The 20756-nt window shown below is 40.7% G+C and overlaps 2 long non-coding RNA genes across 2 annotated transcripts in view; one reads left to right on the top strand and one right to left on the bottom strand.

Annotated features, from left to right (window-relative positions):
• Window positions 1-20756, bottom strand: part of LOC140698669 (uncharacterized) — a 371717-nt gene that overhangs the window by 334004 nt on the left and 16957 nt on the right. The window lies entirely within an intron of this gene.
• LOC140698951 (uncharacterized) lies at window positions 356-19228 on the top strand. The gene is made up of 3 exons (XR_012076962.1): window positions 356-1310; window positions 6149-6308; window positions 19119-19228. It is a non-coding gene; the product is annotated as an uncharacterized lncRNA (long non-coding RNA).

The raw sequence follows: 20756 nt of genomic DNA, 5'->3' as shown, positions 1-20756 counted from the left end.
TGGAAAGGGCTTAAGAATACACATCTCTGACTGAAACCTGGGCTAGTGAATTTTCTTGAGGCTGGTTCCCGCTGGAGAATCCAGATCATATTAATAGTGCTCTTCCCCTTGCATACAGTTTCCCAACTGCCTGTTTGTCCCTAGCACCTGGATCAGAGCCTGGTCATGAGCATTTGAGTCCCCCTCCCTTGATCAATGTTATTGTCGTATTATCAGGACTAGCCCCAAATAACTAAATTCTAGCACCCTCTGACCAGGAGAGGGAAAGGCTTATGACCTCAAAATGGAACTCAGAAGCTTCTACCAGTTCTGTAGCCCCACCCAAGTGCATCCAGAGCCTTGTTCGTGTCAGACTGATAAGCTGGTGTATTTCATACGTAGGCAGTCTCCAACAGCCTCACTGCACCTGAAGCCGACTATTCAGAGGAACAGGATGAATGAGGCTTCAGTGTGGAACTCCCTCTTCCCCGTGATTTCTGCCGGAAATACCAATATAGACCAACTGTCCAATTTTCCATGATGCACATCACAAGTGGGGAACATTCTACCTGCCATCTGTCACTTTTTTCCCATCAGATTTCTCACAAGGCAAAGGAAACTGATTGAGTTTTCACACATAAATTACAATGATGCCGGTAATAAAACACCTGACTGGGCTGTGCGACTTACTAAATGCAGCGTGTTAGGGATAACCATGTCTGCACAAGATGGATTGGCAGTCATCTATCAGGAGTGGCAGGCCCTGATGCCTGCCTGCTCCCAGGAGCCCTTGGGAGGGTCTCTTTTCCTCTGTCCTGCACATCTGTTTTCTCTGGAGCACGAATGTCGTAGGGATGCCTTATAAAGAGCCTGTCCTCAGGTGGGCAGTGAAGCAAAGTAGGAAGAGCATCCACCCCGGGACCAGGCCGACTTGGGTGAGGATCCCCGTTGTCAATTTAAAGAGAAATGCACAACATGAGAGTTGTGAGTTTTTACGTTTTACTCAGGGTCTTACTGAGGACTACAGAACAGAGATGGCTCTGAGGAACTGCTCTGAAGAGCTGGGAGAGGAGCCAGTATACGTATGAATTTTCTGGCTAGGAAGTACATGCAGTCAAGCATACATCCTGGTAAAAGATTACTGCTCATCACAAAGAACAATGTCTCAGGTTAATGATTTTACTGCTTTTCTATGTATGGATGCAACATGCAAGAAACTGGGGTCACTGGAATTCTTCATGAGTTAGGCATCCAACTATCTAGGGGCTCGTTCATCCAAGGCACAGCTTACATCCTTCCAGGGTGCGCTTTCGGTGGGCAGAGCAACCTCGGTGAGTTGCAAATTAACCCTTGTAGAACTAGATGATGAGTGATGCTCTTTATTTTTTGGTGGTGGTGTTCACACCACTTGGATTGTTAATGGTAGAGAGTACACTTAGTCAATTCCCTGGTCTTCTCTAAGCCTCAGCTTCCTTAATATGTAATACAAATTTTGCAATACCTACCTTTGAAGATTCTTCAGGGGTTAGAAATAAGGTATGTAAAGCACCTTGCTTGCTATTGGTCTTCCATAAATAGTAGTCAGTTGTAGGCCACAAGAAGTCATTTGTGTCAACCTCCACTAAAAAACTACATCTGTCTTATTGTTGTTGTTGTTAATTTTTCATCACTTTAGTAGATTGGGAGTAGAGAAGTCTTTTCCAGAATGAGATTAGCAGGATTAGAAAAGAAGGGTAATATCCACTTAATAGAATAAAATAAAACAAAGAATCATCACTCAAATGTTATTCAAGCAACCTTTCTCTTGTTAGCTAGATCCCTTTTCTTTAGTTCATTCCCATCACCTGCTCCACAAATGGAAATAAGGAAAATGGAAATTTCAACAGTAGAACCAGACCTCCCCTAGATGAGGACATTGCTGAAAGCCTGGAAGATCACTCAAGACTCAGCAGAGCCCTAGCAACCAAGCTTTCCTGTCACTCCCTCAGCAGCCAGGTCCCTTGGCTTCAGTCCTCTATCACTGGTGACTCTCTCTTTACCTCCTTCTGCTCCTGCTGTTTTAATTGACACCATGTCCCCTTTCCCGTTGTCTCAAGGATTCTGCTTACACATGGCCTCTACTTCTTCACGGCTCCAGCTGCTCACAATGTCTCCTGTTTCATGAAGCCTGTTTACACGTTTCATGACACCCTCTTTGTGTTCTCTGCCTCCATAGATAACTGCTGATTCTATAGCTCATATTCCAACTCCCCAGTGGAGAACTTTCTAGCTCAGTTTATCGCTGTCAAAGCTAATCTCCATCACCTGAGCAGGGAAAAGCTTCCATCAGACCACAACTCAGATACCTATCCCTTGTCCCATCAGTTACAGCCGGGACCTCAGAAGCAAACTCTACAGATGCCGAAGAACCCCCAGGGCTGCTTCCACCCACAGCAGGCTGTGTGCGTGGCAGGCTGGCAGCACAACAGACTCCTCTCCAAAACATCTCTTCCCTTGGGCATTTTTATTTCAGAGAGAGCTTGTTACGTGAAACAGAGAACTGAATACTGCACCAGAGAGGCTACTTACTATACACAATTGCCCGTTTCAGAAATTTCAGGGCCATCACAACAACAAAACACCATACCTAAGCCATGTCCTTTGGAACAGGGAGTTTTGAATCACAGACTTTGAGTTTATTTGCAAATGTGACCAAGTTAATACAAAATCCATTTGCAGAGTTTGGGAAGAAGGTTCATAATGTTACCAAGATAACTGGGAAGTGTTCAAGATGCCCCTTGAAATAACAGTTGTGTGACAGAAGCAGGGTGTGGTATCCGACTTAACTCTGATTCTTCACCCTGTATTGGCAGCTCCTCCATGGAGGAAATACTTATGGGTCATACATTAACATAAAAGCAACTGTGTGCTCATTGTCTTCATACCTATGGATGATGAGGGCTGACTCAGAATAGCTTTGGTGAATGCCAGGTGGTAAGCCCTGTGAAAATTGGTAAAACAATTCCATTTCATGCCTGAAATTCACACCTCTAATCCTTATGTTCCACTGCTTCGTTTCTTGGCAACACATCCTTAACTCAGTCCCTGGCAGCATTAAAGACTAACAGTTCAACAAAGCCAGCTTTCTTTGCTTGTAATCTGGATGAATTTGTTTCATTCTTTCAAGAAAGAGGTGTGAGGGGAAGGAAAAAAATAAATAAAACATTAGCCAAACTGGGAGCTTCTTTCTATTAATGTTTGGGGGCATCAGACTGCACTTCATGGTAGGTTAAGGCAATTTGTATGACTTATTAACTGATGAAAAGCAAAGTAACATTGTTTTATGGATGATACCGAGGTCAGAGGACACAAGGGTGATATACCGCAGCAGGAACCATCTTGCCTGTGAGATGCTGCTGAGGGCAGTTACCCAGATATCATTCTTGCAAAAGCATCAGTCCAACAATTTCATGTCTCACACCATCTGGACAGACCCCATCTGAGCAGCCCCAGTGTGGTGTTTTTGTAATACAGAATTTGTTAAATGAAAGGAATGAAGAGGTTTAGAAGGTATCTGTGATGCCCCAGGTAACAAAATTCTTTTGCTTAGGAGAATAAATTGAAATGATCTACTTAAGGGGCTGTCATCTGCAGTTAGAAGGAGGGGGCCCTCCATCTGTATTGCCTCAGAACCTAGCATAGAGCAGACAGCTGACAAAAGCTTGTTGAATTGCATAGAGTAGAGTTCACCCAGCTCCGATATCTCTTATGAGGGGTTGCCAATAACATTGTGAAGCAAAAGGGTTAGCTAAGGATGACTTACTGAGCAAGTGTATAGTTTCTTATAAATTCATATTATATGTATTCGTTGTATATCATGTATGTACATATGTATCACACGTATACTTATATCCGTATATATACATACATACATCAGAAAGAATATACAGTGGGTTCTGGCATCACCAGAATGACTGGGTCTATTTCAGGGTCAGCCCAAGGTGTCTCTCTGTTCATTCATTACTGATTTTCCTCTTGAGCACTGTTCAATACTTGAATTGCCCCAAATTGGCTTAAAATTTCCAGCCTCAGCATTGCTAAGGATTGTCCCACCCTCACCTGAAGGCATACTTTTCAACCTAGCTTGCTGTCTCAAGGAAAGCTGCCCTGGGCTGGGTCTTAACCAGTTTCTCTGCTCTGGGGGGCTATAGAAAGAGCTGGAAAGACCAGAGCCTTGGAAAACACACTGTCCAGGACTTGTGTCCCTAGTTACTTAATTTCTTTCAGTTTCAATTTCTTCTTCTCTAAAATAAGCAAAATAATAGTAGCAGTCTGGTAGGGGCAGAGATCTGGAGATTAAATTAGATAATATGTAAAGTACTCAGTACAGTTTGGGGCACATAAGAAACCCTTTAAAAGCAGTCATTATTTTTAATCACCATTTTTTACATGACTTTTCTGCTCAGAACATTCTGAGTTATACATCATGGTGCTGAACCCCTTTCTCCTCTCTGTTCTGAGAGGGTGAAGTGAGCAGTGTAGCTCCTTCTTCATTAGCATGTGAACTAAAAACAGAGCCCCTCCCAAGCAGACACCACCTGATATTTCTCCTCTAGTATGAAATACAGCCCCCATTCCTAACCCTATAATTACTTCAGTAATCCTGTCTTAGCAAATAGGATTATTAATCATTATATGATCACTTTACTTACAGATGAGAAAAAAAGGTCTTGAACTGTGAATCTTATGGACAGTGAGTCCAATTATCTTTCAGTGGGCTAAACCTCAAATCCCAAGGACTGTTAGCCTCAAATACTTCATTTGGTATATATTAAATGAGGGCCCATTCTGTGTCAAATGCTGTGCTGAGTCCTTCCCTGATAGCCCAGACTGGGTCACCTGGCCCTCCTGTGTCTCGCAGAAACCAGGACATATCTGAACTAGCCCGACACACACACCTTGCATCCAAGCTACTTGTTCACTCGTCTGACACTTGGTTTATGTAATACCAGCTCTTTTAACCAATCTCTTCTTAATCAACTGTCCAGATTAAGCATTCACCTCTATAGCCGGCTAATGAAGGACCACTGAAGCTTAGGACTGGTGGGCTGTTTGAAACATGTTCAATAATTTTGCTCCCAACAGCTAGGCTGTGAGTTTGCCAAGAGCCAGTGATGCTTGTTCCCAAATCTTTTTCTGCTTATCATAGTTGATATTGTAATATGTCATTGAATTATGATATAAGCCCTTTAAATATGGATGTAAAAAGAGAGCTGTTATATCAATAATAATAAATAGAATGTTTTGGAAAGACTCAGTGAAGGTGAGTCATTTTTAAAATGCTATTAAATTAATAATGAGAGAAAAGTTTTTTTAAAATTGGGAGAAAAAATATGTAACATTTTTTCAAAGATTCTGCATTTGGTTTGCTTGATAAGTACTGAAGTTTGGGCTCTAAAGAATCTGGAAATTCTAAGCACTGCCATGTGGATGAGGTTTATGCAAGTAAAATGATCAGGGCCTTCTATCAACCAACTCATAATCAAAGATAAAAGTGACCCTACATTAAAATATTGATGAAACATGTCCTTGACAATTGCAGGTTAAAATGTTTTAGGTATGCACACATCATTTTAATGGTACTTTAAGCAATTGGTTTCATTAGCTAAATAATAACTTGAAGGAATCTTGCCTTGGTTATACAATGCATCCCACGCCTGACACAGTGGTCAGAACAGGGGAGGGCAGGAGGGAGGGGAGTGGAAAAGAGGAAAGGACAGAGAAAGGGAGAGGGGGGAGAGAGAGGAGGGAGAGAGAGGAGGGAGAGAGGAAGGGACAGAGAAAGGGAGAGGGGGGAGAGAGAGGAGGGAGAGAGAGGAGTGAGAGAGGAAAGGACAGAGAAAGGGAGAGGGGGGAGAGAAAGGAGGGAGAGAGGAAAGGACAGAGAAAGGGAGAGGGGGGAGGGAGATAGGAGTGAGGGAGGGAGAAAGGGAGGGAAGGAGGAGATAAAGAAAAGAGTGGCTCTGAGTGATTTAAGTGAAAATTTGGTTCTTTGGCTGCCCAAGTGGCAGCTCAGAAAGATGCAACACCTCTAAAGTCCATCACAAGTCCATCACCCCTAAAGTAGTTTGCCCCTACTACGTGCCCCTAAAAATGTTTCAAGTGTAAATTTTGTTCTTCTTACTTGCAGTAAATTCATCATCTAAACAAAGTCAAGAAATCTGAAAAGCTTCTCTCAGACTACAGCTTCTCCTGTGTTTATTTATGCCCTTTTTCCAAAATTTTCCAAGTGAATCCACCATGTATGCAGGAAGAGTTGGATTTTCACACATCTCCACAGCCAGTAGAAGGTGAGAGAAGACTGCAAAACTGGGAGGGAGGAGGTAATTTTGACTTGACAACTTCCAGCTACAGATGTGTCTAAGGCTAGGAAGTGTTTCTTTTCTGCGTAATTGGGATGACTGTCCTGAGAGAATGGAGACTAAGGAAAAATAATACTGATCAAGCCCTACCATGCCCCAAGCCCTGTGCTCGTCCTTTGCTTATCTGACCCTACCGTGACCCTGTGACAGAGGCGCTGTTATCCTCACTTTAGAGAAGAAAACAGACCCTTGAAGTCAAGTCATTGGCTCAGGATCACACAGGAAATCCCTGCACCTCCCCTGACCCAACCGGGCTCCCAGCCTCATCCCTGGTGTGCTGGGGCCAGTTGGAATTGCTTTGCATTATGTGCTGAGCCCCTAGGAAAGTCCAGAGGTTTAAAGAGAGCGAAAACCTAAGGAAAGAGATAATTACGTCTCCGTTCTCATCACAATGCAAGCAACATCACCGTCTGGCACTCCAAATTATGTGAGGCTTGAAGGAGCACTTGAGTGCACTGGAGGGTCCTTGTACACATTTGGGTAATTAAGACTGGGATTCTTCTAACCACTCATTGACCAAAGCAATTCCTCTCACAGAAGCTTCTGCTCACATATATTTTTTTGTTTTTGAATCTTCATGAAAATGATTTCCCAGCGTAAGAGTTCCACCTGGAGGATGACAGAAAATCTGGGCACCTTCCACCAAATTATAAAGGAGATAAATATACGAGGCTGAATGAAGAACAAATGCTCAAGAAACTGTGCCAAGCATGAGCTTTATGACATGATCATATTTAATCCTCCATGACAACTCTTTGAGAGAGTTACTATTATTATTCCCATTTTGTTGATCAGGTAACTGAGGTTTCAAAGCCACAAATTTTCCTGCATTTGCTCTGCTACTAAGTATTAAAGAAGGAATTAAAATAAGATTCCAGGAACAAATTTTGGTCTCTTAAGGGGCACCATCTACAGCATCTCTAAGCAATAGAAATACAAAATGACTGACTAATGGACACAGAATTCAAAACATTATCCTTTGCCTGTAGCCTCAACACCAAGGAACTGCCCAGCCCGGATGCTTCCTTCATCCATTTGTGCTACTAGGCTCTCCCCAGAAACTCTCCCCAAAAACTATTAAATTCCTGTCACAAGTGATCCGACTTAAGCCCATTCACACTCAAGAGTAAATAAAGTTTAATCAATAAGGTTTAAGCTTTAATTATTTATTCTTTTAAATTGATTATTCAAGCTTAACAAATAAAACTTAAGCAAAAATTCATTATTTCTTTACCAATGCAATTAATTATTCACATCTAAACTAAGATAAACAAGGCTTAATGTATCAGCCCTTGATAGAAAGACCCAGTCAGGTCTGGACTGGCTCTGGGTTCTCCTTCCATCTCTCTGCCCCAGACATCAGGAGTCTACTTTCTTCCTTTCCTCTAGGCTGTCACCACCCACCCCATCCCACCCTTCCGGAGTCTTCTCCCCCAAGCCCCATCTCTAAAACAGAACACAAGCCCATCTCCAAAACAGGATACCATCTCCCTAGCAAGCCCAGTTCTTCTAACTTTTGAGATAAATTCACAGACCCGTAGTGACTTAAGGATTTCCTGATGCGGTACAAAGGATTGATAAACAGAAGATAAAAACTTGCCACATAGCGCATGTTATTTTCCAAGATATCCCAGTATCTCCCAGCCTACATATTCATGTCAAAATGTGATCTTGATAAAATAATGCCATTTGCAGCAACATGGATGGACCTAGAGATCATCATTCTAAGGGAAGTAAGCCAGAAAGAGAAAGAAAAATACCATATGGTATCACTCATACGTGGAATCTAAAAAAAAAAAAAAAAGAAAGAAAGAAAAGAAAGGACACTATGAACTCATCTACTAAACAGAAACTTGCAGATATAGTAAACAACCTAATGGTTACTTGGGAAGGGGGGTGGGAAGGGATAAATTTGGGAGTTTGAGATTTACAAATGTTAGCCAATATATATAAAAATAGATTTAAAAAAGAGTTTCTGCTGTATAGCACAGGGAACTATGTTCAATATCTTATAATAACGTTTAATGAAAACAAATATGTATGTATATGCATGACTGGGACATTGTGCTACATACCAGAAATTAACACATTGTAACTATATTCAACGTGAAAAATAAAATTAAACAAGTAAGTAAATAAATAGTTTGACAAACAATTTAGAACTAGGGCTCAAAAACACAATTAAAAAGTTTAAATACAAAAAAATAAAATAAATAAAATGCGACCTTGGCCTTCTTCTCATTAGGTAGCCAAGTCTGTGTCTACCTCCTTGAACCTGAGTAGATCTTTGTGACTGCCCGATGACAGAGAAAGGTGGGGATGATGCTCTGGGATTTCCTATTAAAAGAAATACCATAGCTTTTCACCTTGCTTTCTTAGGACACTGCTTTTAGATCTCAGACACCATGCTGTCAGTAATTCCAAACTAGCCCGAAGGGAATGACCATACTGAAGAAGCCACAGGTAGGTATTCAGTCAGCAGATCCACTAGACTGGTTTTCTGTCCTCCACGCTCTCGTACTATCTAAATACTGTCACAGTCGATGGTGTAATATTATTGCCTTCTTTCTTTATCTCCCAACAGGACTGAGCTTATTGAAAATAATCAGATTTAGATTCTAGCTCAATGTACACAGGAGCACTGTTAAAATTGTTCTATTCAGCAACTAAATGAAATGTTAATTATTAGTTTTCGGCCAAAGGAGGCTACCTAAGAAAAGTAGCATTTGAGCCGGGAATAGAAGAATGGGTTAAATGGGAACATTCCAAGGAGGGAATTCTAAATAAAGACTGAGAGACAGCAAAGTGATGGCCACGTTCGGCAGGGAGCAAAATATGTGAAATAGGAGCACAGACGATTCAGGAAAAAATAGTGAAAGAAGCATGTGGTAAGGTAGGGTGCAATGAGTCATGCAGTGATTTAAGTCAGAGTCTTTAGAATCTCACCTTCACTTGGTGGTCACTGGGAGACACTGGGAAGTTCTAAGAAAGGCAATGTTGGTTTCATGTTTTCCCTAAGCCACACTTTCAAAGTTTAAATCACTTGTTCACAACTTAAGAGTTGATCTAATGAATCATGTCTTACATAAATGCTTGGACACGCAATTTCCACATCAAATAGTCCATGATGTTAGGATTCCTGGGCAAAATCATGTTCCTGAGTTGATCCAGTGTTAATCCTTGGCTTTCGCTGAGAACCTGGGGATGTGCTTAGAGATAACTGGCACCTTATGATAAATTCTCTATGTCCCAGTGCAACGGAGCTCCAGATGGAATCTCCAACCAGGCCTCCCTGTATTGCCCTCAGCAAAACTAATGTGATGAAAGGATCATTATCTAGCGAGAAGCAGCGGAATTATTAACTCCAGCAGCACCTCAGACAGTGCTTTGCAAAGACTCCTTTCCAAATAGCCTGAAGCTGATGTTTCATTGACAAGTGCAGGCTGGTACCAGCTTCCTTCATTTGCAGCTCTAACAGAAAACTCTGCATAAGTTTTAACATGATTTCTAAATGATATGCCGGGATTACTGCTGAAAACAGATTCCTCTAGGAGGTCAATTCACGTGTATTCAACATGTAGAGAAAATCTACTATAAGACAGTCTTTTTTTTTTTTTTTTTTTTTTTAGTTTAAACACACTACTTCACTTAATTCTTTCTCAACTTGTGTGAGGAGTGTGTCAATTACAATATCTGTTTTAGAGATGATGAAGCTTACGTTCAAGAATATTAAGTAATTAAGTCAAGGTTACACAATCAGTAAAAGCTGGTTTCAAACACTGGCTGGCTATAGCTTTTTCCTCCCCCATTACCCAAGTCAGTCTCTACATGACAGCAATCAGGATTTTGAGTGCAGAAGTGAGTCAGAGGTCATCCTTCCTAGCAAGGGCCTCACAAAGTATGCAGGAGACAATAGGTAAGCAAAGGAGGAATAATTAAGGGCCAGATAGAAATACCAATAAAATGTAGTAGAAGCATTACAAAATGAGTAATCACTTCTAGTCACAAAGATCTGGGAGGGCCTTATGAAAAAGAAATTTTCAACGTGGACTTTCATGAATGAACAGGATTCTGACTATGGTGGACTAGAGAGGACCACTAAGTGATCACCACCACCACTGGAATTTTGAGCTGGTACTGAGCTGTCAAACGCACATGAATCCACAGAAATCTCAGAACCAGTTCTACATACTGGAGTTGTCAAATGAACATCTAAAAGAAACACATTTAATGTGTGTGAAATATGTTAAAACAATATGTTGAGTAAAACTAAGAAAAAGAAAAATAGCAGGTAATGGTAAGTTAAAAAAACAGAATTAGCAAACCCGATGCATCAATCCATAAAGACGTCTAGAAAAAAACCCAGCCAGCATGATTAAATTTCCTTTGTTCTAGGAATGCACAAAATCTTAATGTAGTTCACCAAATAAAATATTCCAGGAGAGAAACCTCAGTATATACAGAACACAATTTTAATTAATATTCCTTTTTGATTAAAACCCTCAGCAAATTAGGAGTTGAATAAAATTTCCTTCAACTGATAAAGGGTATCTACCAAAACAAAAAACAAATAGACAAAAAGAAACAATACTACAGCAAACATACTCAAAGGTAAAAAGTTAAATGAATCCCCCTCTAAAATCAAGGACTTAACAAGGATGCCCGTTATCAATCTTTTTCCTTAATATTGCATTTAAGAAACTACCCAGAATAGTAACACAAGAAAGAAAAAATATATGTAAGCATTGCATTCAAGTGAAAGAAACAAGACCATCATACTTCATAAAAAATTAACAGAAACCTTAATTAAATAGTTAAAAGACCAGTAGGGGGAGCTCTTATACCCTACCAGACTAGCAGAACCCTATAGGAAGAAGAAAGACTCCTCTTCTTTCCTGGCAAGAACTCGGCGGATGAAAAGCCATCAATTCCTCGTCTACTACAGCCCTCCCAACTCCCTTCTCACCTCTATGAAAGAATTATCCTCTCCGTTTTGGCTAGGGACTTGCACATAGCCCTCCATGGTTGCAGGCCCCAAATTGAAATACCCTGCTGATCCCAAATAAGTCTTTTTTTTTCCCCTTTTGCTGGAGAAATAACTGGCAGTCTATTTGTTTTAGGTCAATACATTGAGTATCTACCTAGAAAACTCAAAAAGAACCTTCTGACAGATTAGTAGAGTAAATATTCTATTAACTTTAGAAAAACAGAACTTGACTAAACTTTTTAAATCAAACTCAATATTATAAAGTCAATTTTCTCCAAAATTGCCAAATTTCAATCAAATCTCAACAAGTTTGCATGAGGCTTGACAAGCTAATTCTAAAATAAATTTAAGAGAACAAAGGCTAAGAAAAATTTTCCAAGTATGCTGTGTGGAATCAGTTAACTTTACAGATCAGTGGGGGAAATGTAGGGAAGACTCAAACAGGATACATGAACTACAAAATCTTACAAGATAGTATTAATATAGTTGATTACATTACATTTAAAACATCTTTATCAAAAGATGCCATGAAGAAAATTTTAAATTAACCATGAACTGGCAGAAAAATATTTCTTTAAAGAATTATTTATCCAAAATATATTACATCGAACAATATAGAACTCCCAATTTTGGAGGTGAAAAAACAGTCGAACATTGACAATTCATTTGGTTAAAATCTAACATAAAGGATTCCTATGAATCATTAAAAGCAAGCTAAGGAAGGAAGTGACACCAGTGCCATGGCTACATAAAGCATCCCTCACTTTTTGTCTCCTCCGCCTCCCAACAACAAACACCAGCATCACCTATGAACAAACGTGCCTCTGTGGGAGGTGAGGAATTTAGCCCCATACACCAAGGGACCCAGAAGGGGTCTCGCCCACCTGTGCACAGGGTAATAGGCAGACCTCAGTACCATCTGTCGATCCCTAAGTGAGCTGTGAACCAGCTCTGTCCCCTTTTCCACCAAGGTCCAAACTCGCAGAAAACGCTGACTGAGACCATCATCCAGGCCAGGCAGAGAGCCTTTGTGAAAGCAGGTTTCCAGAGAAGACCCAGCACTCAGCTGGAGCAAAACAATACAAGTTTGGAAGCACTGGAATGAGTAATAGGAACAGCTTGACTTTACCTGCATCACCTCTCCCTCAAGAAGGCAGAGCTTATGGCCAAAAGATACTTCCTGGCCCCTGATTTTTCCCTGTGAGGGAAAAAGAACGCATGAGTGACACCCAGGTTCCCAGGTCTGTAGACGCTGCCAAAGAAGCTCATTTCTCTAGCCCCATCCTCTAGGATTGGTTCCAGGAGCCGCTCAGGAGACCAGAATCCAGGGATACTCAAGTCCCTTATGTTAAACAGCACAGTACTTTTGGCTCTCCTTATCGGAGGGTTCTGCATCCCCAGGACCCACCAACAGTAGACTGAAATCTGATCAGAGGTTGGTCGAATCCCTGGAAGCGGAACCAGCTGATAAAGCCTGGAACATTAAATCCCCGCTCCACAACGAGGGGCCTGGCAGGAAGAGTCCGGAAAAGTACGCAGGACTCTCTGAGAGCATTAAAGGGATGCTGAGCTTACTAAGGATGTGGTGGACTCCATCAAGAAGCCTGCCCCGCGCTGCTGGGACAGCCCCATCTACAGATTCGCCAGCTGACCCACGGACACTCCCAGCGCCCCTCGTACCTCAAGCACACGAACCCCGACTCTGCACTGGCTACCTGTGCATCCCCCAGAAGGTGGCCGCGACAGTGAGCTGAGAGATGATGCAGCGAGCACATGCAAAAAGCTGGCCTGAATCAGCCGGCCAAGGAGAGCCCACAAAGCTGAGCTCTGGCGCCACCTTTAAGAAAAACAAAAGAGACTGTGGACGCTGGGCCTGGTGCGTTGCAGGGTGGAGAGCAAGCATCCAAGCTTAAAAAACTTTTGCCACTAGAGGGAGCAATAAGCCTGGGGCAGCGTAGCCACAGAGGGTCTGAGAAAGCCTGACTCTACCCCAGCGCAGATGGAAGACATTTCCCTCAAAGTCAGTAAAAACTGGGGGAGGTGACTGCTACTTCAACTGTGAGGACAGCGACACAAAACTCAAAGGAACATAAAAGATTAAGGAAATTTGATACCAAAGGGTCACAGTAACTACCTAGTAGCTGAACCCAAAGGCAAGGAGACCCACAATTTACCTGATAAAGAACTCAAAATAGCTATTTTAATGAAACTCTGTGAGCTACAAGAAAACACAGGAAGACAATTCAATGAAATCAGGTGTATTTGTGACATACAGAGATAATGGAGTATTATTCAGCCTTGAGAAAGAAGGAAACTCTGCCATTTGTGACAAATGGACCTTGAGAGCATTATGATAAGTGAAATGTCAGAGAGAGAAAGGCAAAGAGTGTATGTTATCACTTACATGTGGAATCTTAAAAAGCTGAACTCCTAGAAATAGTTGAGTAGTGGTTGAGGGTGGAGGAAATGAGGAGATACTGGTCCAAGGGTACAAACGTCCAGTTTTAAGATGAAAAAGTTCTGGGGGTCCAAAGTATAGCATGGCGATTATAGCCATAGTAGTGTATTATATACTCCAAAGTTGCTCAGAGTAGATCTTAGTTGTTCTCACCACAGAAGAGAAATGTACTCATGCAATGTGATGAGATGTTAGCTCATGTTTTGGTGGTAATCACCTGCCATATGTAACTATATCAACACGTTGTACACCTTAAACTTACATAACTGTATCAATTATATCTTAATAAGGGTGAGAAAAAAAAAGCTAAGCAGTCTTACAGAAAAATGACTAACAAACATAACCAGTATTTCACAGAAGTGTAAGCAACTGGCCAATCGACAGTTGAACAAGCAATGAACATTAGAATCAGGAAAATGAAAATAAAACCCACAAATATATACTATTTCCTATCCATTAGATTAGCAGAAATTATAAAATCTGACAAAGTCAAGAAAGGCAGGGTGGTCCAAGCACTGCAGAAGGAATAAAACAAAGACTTCATTTGGTGCTGGTTTTCCATCTTGGAGTCAGTCACCATTATTGGTCCTTATCCTCTTAATCCCGTCTCCCTCCAGGACAAAACCAAGAACAGAGGGCATACCTGGGCATTATACCAGAGAGCCGGACTCTTGTCACTTGTGCAACATACACATTTCTTCAGATATGACAAAATAGAAACAAATTGTTGGACTCTAAACAGGAAGCCTATACTTTAGGGCAGTGGTTCTCAAAATTTGTCATGAATTAGAATAACCTGGATGAATTCACAGATTACTTGGTTCCACGCTGAAAATTTCTGACACAGTTGTTTGTGATGGAGCCCAAGAATGTGCATTTCTAACAAGCCCCTAGGTGATGCTGAGGTCTGTGCTAATGATGATGTGGTCTGGGGACCGCACTCTAAGAACTCTTGCTCTAGAGAATGAACTTTGATCTATTATAGGCTAAGAAAAGAATGATGAAATGAAAGGGAAGTTGGCTTTTATTTGGAGCCTAGTATGTGTCAGGCAGCATGCTTTTAAATATATTACTTACTTTAATAGTCACAGCAAATCCATAAAGCTGATGTTGTTAATCCCATTTCACAGATGGGAAAACTAAGGCTTTCAAAGCTTAAGCATCGCACTGGAAATATATGACAGAAACGAGATTAAAATGTAGGTCTATCTGACTCCAAATCTGCTATTCTTCGCCCCATACTCATTGACTCTCAAATAGGTAAGACAGGCTTTAGTACAGTTATCACTGCATAAAATGTGGCCAGGCCAGTTGCCTGGTATGGGCAACTACAGTCAATGTATGTAAGTTAGAAGCGTAGAACTAACATAATGAAGGTATAGATGGTGTACCAGAAAAAAAAAAGAAAATACTAACCCAGCCCTAAGGGCTAGTCTAAACCAGTATGAAGAGTGAGAACGAACATTACAGACAATCCTTTACATTTTTTCTAGTTTTACAGAGAACCGTGAACTTACAATTATGCTTATTTAAACTTTAAACATACTTAACACAATTCATTTCAGCATGTGTTAACGTCTTCTTAGCAAATACTTATGCTATTTGTGTAAAGTCTCAAAATAAAGGATTCCAACAGAGGTTATTAAGGAGACATCCCTCACGGGAATGGACCCAACATCTGTATCCAGTCCCTCTCTGGTTGGAGCATTGACTAGGTCACAAAATTTTAAAAACAAACAACATTAACTCTTACTCTTAACAGCTAACGTTTCCATGCCCGTAGGTGCTATGCAATACAATAAGGCGCGGCTGTTTTTGCCGGATTCCTCAGACTCTGTTTTGTTTTAACGGTGATTTCCACTTACATTTTAGTCCATGCCTTGCACGTATGGTCAGACTCTTATTAAAATTCAGACAGAAAGCCCTCCTCAGGGATTTTTAAAGTTGCAACTGACAGCAAGAGCTCTTTAAGGTGCCTGTGGTTTCTGAATAGGATTGCACTATGCATTGTGTGTGTAACTGGCATTTCCGAAGAGGCAGGACATTAAACAATGCAAACATTTATTACTGTTTAAGCTTTATGTTAACATCACCTACATCTTTGCAACTCTACAAAAACCCAAAAGGATCAAATAGCTCACTTGAATTTGTAGTGCTTGTTGGCATGAGTAACTCTACCTGTTATTTCTTTAAAGCAGGAAAAAAAAATTAAAAACCAAGCCTTCCTATGTGAACAAAACCCAGACCTACAATGACGCATAAAACAGCATACTGCTACTCAGCAGAATTAGTCTAGCCTGTCATAGGAGTCCACGTACACATGCTAAGGTAATCAGCTATTACACTGGATATAGGTGTTCTGATCATCAGTTCCAGTGTGTCTTGGCAGAGGGTGCAGTTTCCATTAAGAACAAGCAATGCTCAGGATACCAGCTGGATGTCCTATAATTCAGCTTAATTCTGACACTGCCTACCTGGAAATAGCATCAAGATTCCACAAGTTGAGGGCTGAATCCCACAAGACTGCTCCCCTCCACCCCTCTATACACACTTCAGATGTCAGTAGCAAGCCCAAATTGTTACCTGTGCTTCTCACCAACTGGCTATAGATCAGAGGTTTCCCTCAACCTGGGTTCAATTAATTTACTAGCGCAGCTCACAGAACTCAAGAAACTAGGTTACTCACCAGTTTATCATAAAAGGATAAAGCTCAGGAACAGTCAAATCAAAAGATGCCTAGGGCAAGGGATGGGGGCTTTCTTTCATGCCCTCTCTGAGCACCATTCTCCCAAAATTTCCATGTATTCCCCAACCCAGAAGCTCTCCAAACCCTGTCCTTTTGGGTATTTATGAAGCATTCATTACATAAGCAAGACTAATTAAATCATCAGCCATTGGTCAGGGGAATGGGGCCGAAAGGTCCAACCTCTAATCATGTGGTTGGTTCTCCAGGCAACCAGCTCCCACATCCTTAGGTGATTTATAGGCAGTCCAAAACTCACCTTATTAACATAACAAAAGACATCTTTATCACTTCAGAAATTCTAAGAGTTTCTGGAGTCCTATGCAGCAAAACGGGAGGAAGATCAATATGTATTTATTATAAATTACAACATCACACACTGTCACAGCATACTAGGATCTAATATGTTGTCCACTGTAACCACATCATTTTATTACAGCTTTGGGTTGGGGGAAGAAACACCAATATTCACCTTTTTAGGTTTAACAATCATCTCTATTCATGCATACTCTTTTCTTCAGTAGCCTGATCAAGTTTGAAGCCTAACTGTTGGACTTTGCATAAACTATGCTCATGACAGGGGCCCTTTCAAATCTTGATTAACAGCGTTATTTTCAGGTGCAAAAGAGAATATTGATGTTTCATTTGCATAGCTCTCATAACTTTATTCTTTTTCTTAACTCAAGGAAGTATCTTGAAAGTTAGCCAACTTATCTTGAAAGTCAGCCAACAGCTTTTGAGAGAGAAAGAGCTGTTCGCCACCAAAATTCCAGTCCTTCAGACACAAACTGACACTCCAGCTTCTCACTTTAAGATTCTTATGATCTATTCTGAGGAATTTGGCAGTTTCTATTTCCTTTCATTGCGTTGACTGGCATGTGTCAATCATTCTTCTAGAAGGATGAGATATGCATTTTTTAATTTTAATGCTTCATCATAATGCAGTTTTTTGAAGGCATTTAAATCAATAATTAGGATCCAAATTTAAGCTAAAAATATGACCCCACTGTATTGATACTGATACAGTCAACTGAACTAACATTAAAGAGATTAAATAACCTCTATGAATAGACAAGTTCATCTGTCTCGGGCAGCGTTACCAGTCCAGTAACCCTCTTCTGCTGGGCCACTGGCAGAATCGTTTATCTTAATTTTGAGATGCATCTCAACCACAGAAATATTAACATGTATTGGGAAGTATATCATCAAGGAAACACTCATAATAAAAAGGGGCTGCCATTTTATTGAGCACTTACTACATGAAAGACACTTTGTTACCCCATATAGGTTTTAAAACTGTATTACAGGTAATAAAACTGAGGTCCAGAAAACTTACGAAATTTTCCTACGATCAGCGAATGACAGGCTTCATAACCAGTGTGACCGAAAGTCTATGACTCTCTTTCCACTACAACCATGTTTCCCTAAGCAGAGACTGCATGTAACAGTCACCTGTGTGTGTGGCTTTTGTCCAGGTGGACAGGACTAGTAACCCCTCTTATCCAGCACATGAGGCTGCAGGGGCCACCCGATTACACCACACTTGTCACAGTTTGCCTTTGACTTCTCATACTTCTGCCGCAATTCACAGGAGTCTCATTCTGCCAACTCTGAAAGACTGATTATTTAAAACATAGGGTAATAAAGGAAAATGTCATTACAATTTTAAATACAGTGTAGGTCTACCTAACTTGATAATAGCTTTGACCTACACAATGCCTACCTTTCAGAACTGAGTGCCTTATCCCGTAAGCATCACACCCCTTGAGTGCCGATTGCAAAATATACGACCAAACAAAAAGGAAGTAAAAGAATAGATAAAAAGAAAGGCTAAATATTTTGTTCAAGTTCATAAGATGAGGAAGTGGATGATCCAAAACCAGATCTGACAAGACAGGCTGCCTTGGTGGGTCTGCTTAAGTTGACCATTTTTATGAATATGGATTTAAAAATCCCCAGTAAAATTGTGGCAAAAGGAATTCAGAATACATCACAACAAAGTAGAATCTGTATCAGGGATTTAAGCATAGTTTAAAAATCAGGAAATGCATTCATGTCATTAATTATATTAACTGATTAAAAGAGATATACCACTGTAAGAGACGCTGAAGTTTTAATAAAATTTAATACCATTCACAACTTCCACGTCCCATGGCAGGAAAAGGTTATGAATTATGATCTATCCATTCGATAAGTATCAGGAATCATTAATAACTCCTTTTTGGAAAACGACATAATGTAGAAAGTGCTTAAGATATTTTCATTGGAAAGTTCACTGCATGAAATTGTAAATAAGATGACAATTATACATGGAGACAAGCCTAGAAGGATTGGAAGCATACAAACCAAAACGCTAAAAGTGGTATGACAAAGTGCAAGCATCACAGGTGCCTTTTCTTCTTTTCAAGGTTTTAGTTCTCAGGTTTCAAAATGAAAAATATAGTCTAATGTAAATAAAAAGCTTTTCATCCTGACTATAAAAAAAATTGGGTTGAAGCCACTTTTGTCTATCTTCTGACTACCTGTGTTCATTTTCTTCTTCATCCTCAGGGCAATATGGTGTATCAAGGAGCCATGCTTCCTAAGAAATGCGAATATTTCATTCTGTACATCACCCGTTTCATAACTCACCAGGGGACTACCTGAAGTGGAGGCACTGTTTGTGTGTCCTGGGCTTTAAACAGTGGTCACATGGAGGAAAGCATTTTACCTGCTGTCATAAATAATCCATTCTGGAAATAAAATTACATTCTGAGTGTAGGATTTGCCAACTCTCCTTTGGGTGGCCCAAGAAGCTTTTTAGTTAGAAGAGATCAAATTGATTTCGTTTTCTCATTCCGAAACTCAAAACTCCTGCGGCCTCCTGCTCTGTAAGGATACAAGGCAATGTATTCCATGTTTCCCCATATGTCACTCAGCCTGTCTTTCCTCTTGCACAAACTATATGGTAGTTCTAGTTTTAGTTTTTTTGAGAAACCTCCATACTGTTTTCCTCAGTGGCTGCACCAATTTACATTCCCACCCACAGTGTACAAGGGTTCCCTTTTCTCCACATCCTCACCAATGTTTGTGACTTGCGTTCTTTTTGATGATAGCCATTCTGACAGATGTGAGGTGATATCTCACTGTGGTTTTGATTTGCATTTCCCTAATTAGAGATGTCGAGCATCTTTTCATAGGCATGATTTAAGCTTTATAAATTTACTTTAAACTTGAAACAGAGGATGTTGCCAGTGGACCATATATTTATGCCATCATACCAAAGAATTCTATTAACATACTTGTTCTCGCTGACAGGGAATCCAAATGCACCTGCAGTCGACACTTGACTACTTTAGTCCAGCCTTTTCCTGTCTAGCCCCATCTAGTTCTTCACCTTTCTTTTCCAAATTTTTATCTATAATCCCTAAAGACCCAAGAAGCCAATCCTCAAAGGTAGCATCTGGGCTTGGAAAGTGTGTGGGATTCTCCAATCAGAAAGACAGAGGCTGGGCCACTTACTAGCTAAGTTAAGTCACCTCTCACAACATCATCAAGGGTAACAGTGTCTGCTCATTAAGACTGTTGTAAGAATTAAAGGTCATCTACATGAGGCCGGCACATAGGGAGGGCTCAATTCGTGTAATGCTAAGAGGTAAAGTATTACATAACTGCACAGCACAAAGAGAACTAAAACGAAACAGATAACCAAGGAGAAGGGTTTGATGGAAAAATTATTTGCGCCTCTCAGTTTGGATTCTAAACCCTTCTTGGACACTAACTAGCTGTGTGCCCTTGGGTACAATGTAATATCTCTGAGTGTGTTCTGTGCAGAATTCTTTATTCATCTCCTGTTTCTTGATAACAGCACCTACATTCTCTTTGAGGAACAGCACTCTCCCATCCCATACAGCCTTGGTGAGAGTGGGGCATTAGCAGGGGAGGTGCTTCCATTACCACAGCATTAGGCTCCTGACTCTAGCTGTCAAATCAGAGTACCCTATTCAAACTGGTTTGCTTACAAGAGGGCACAAGACCCCAGCAAGACTAATCAATGTTTTGTAGACTACTCATATGGATGCTAGGAGATGGCTGAGATTATTGCTGAGATCTAGACGGTAGGGGCCATATAAATTTCAAACTTCCAAAACTATCTTCACAACCAATAAAAGACTTTGCCTGGAAATATAGCCAATGCAGAACAAAAAC

The sequence above is a fragment of the Vicugna pacos genome, chromosome 10 (assembly GCF_048564905.1).
Source record: "Vicugna pacos chromosome 10, VicPac4, whole genome shotgun sequence".
NCBI classification, from domain to species: domain Eukaryota; kingdom Metazoa; phylum Chordata; class Mammalia; order Artiodactyla; family Camelidae; genus Vicugna; species Vicugna pacos.
This window is presented reverse-complemented; position numbering and strand designations above follow the sequence as displayed.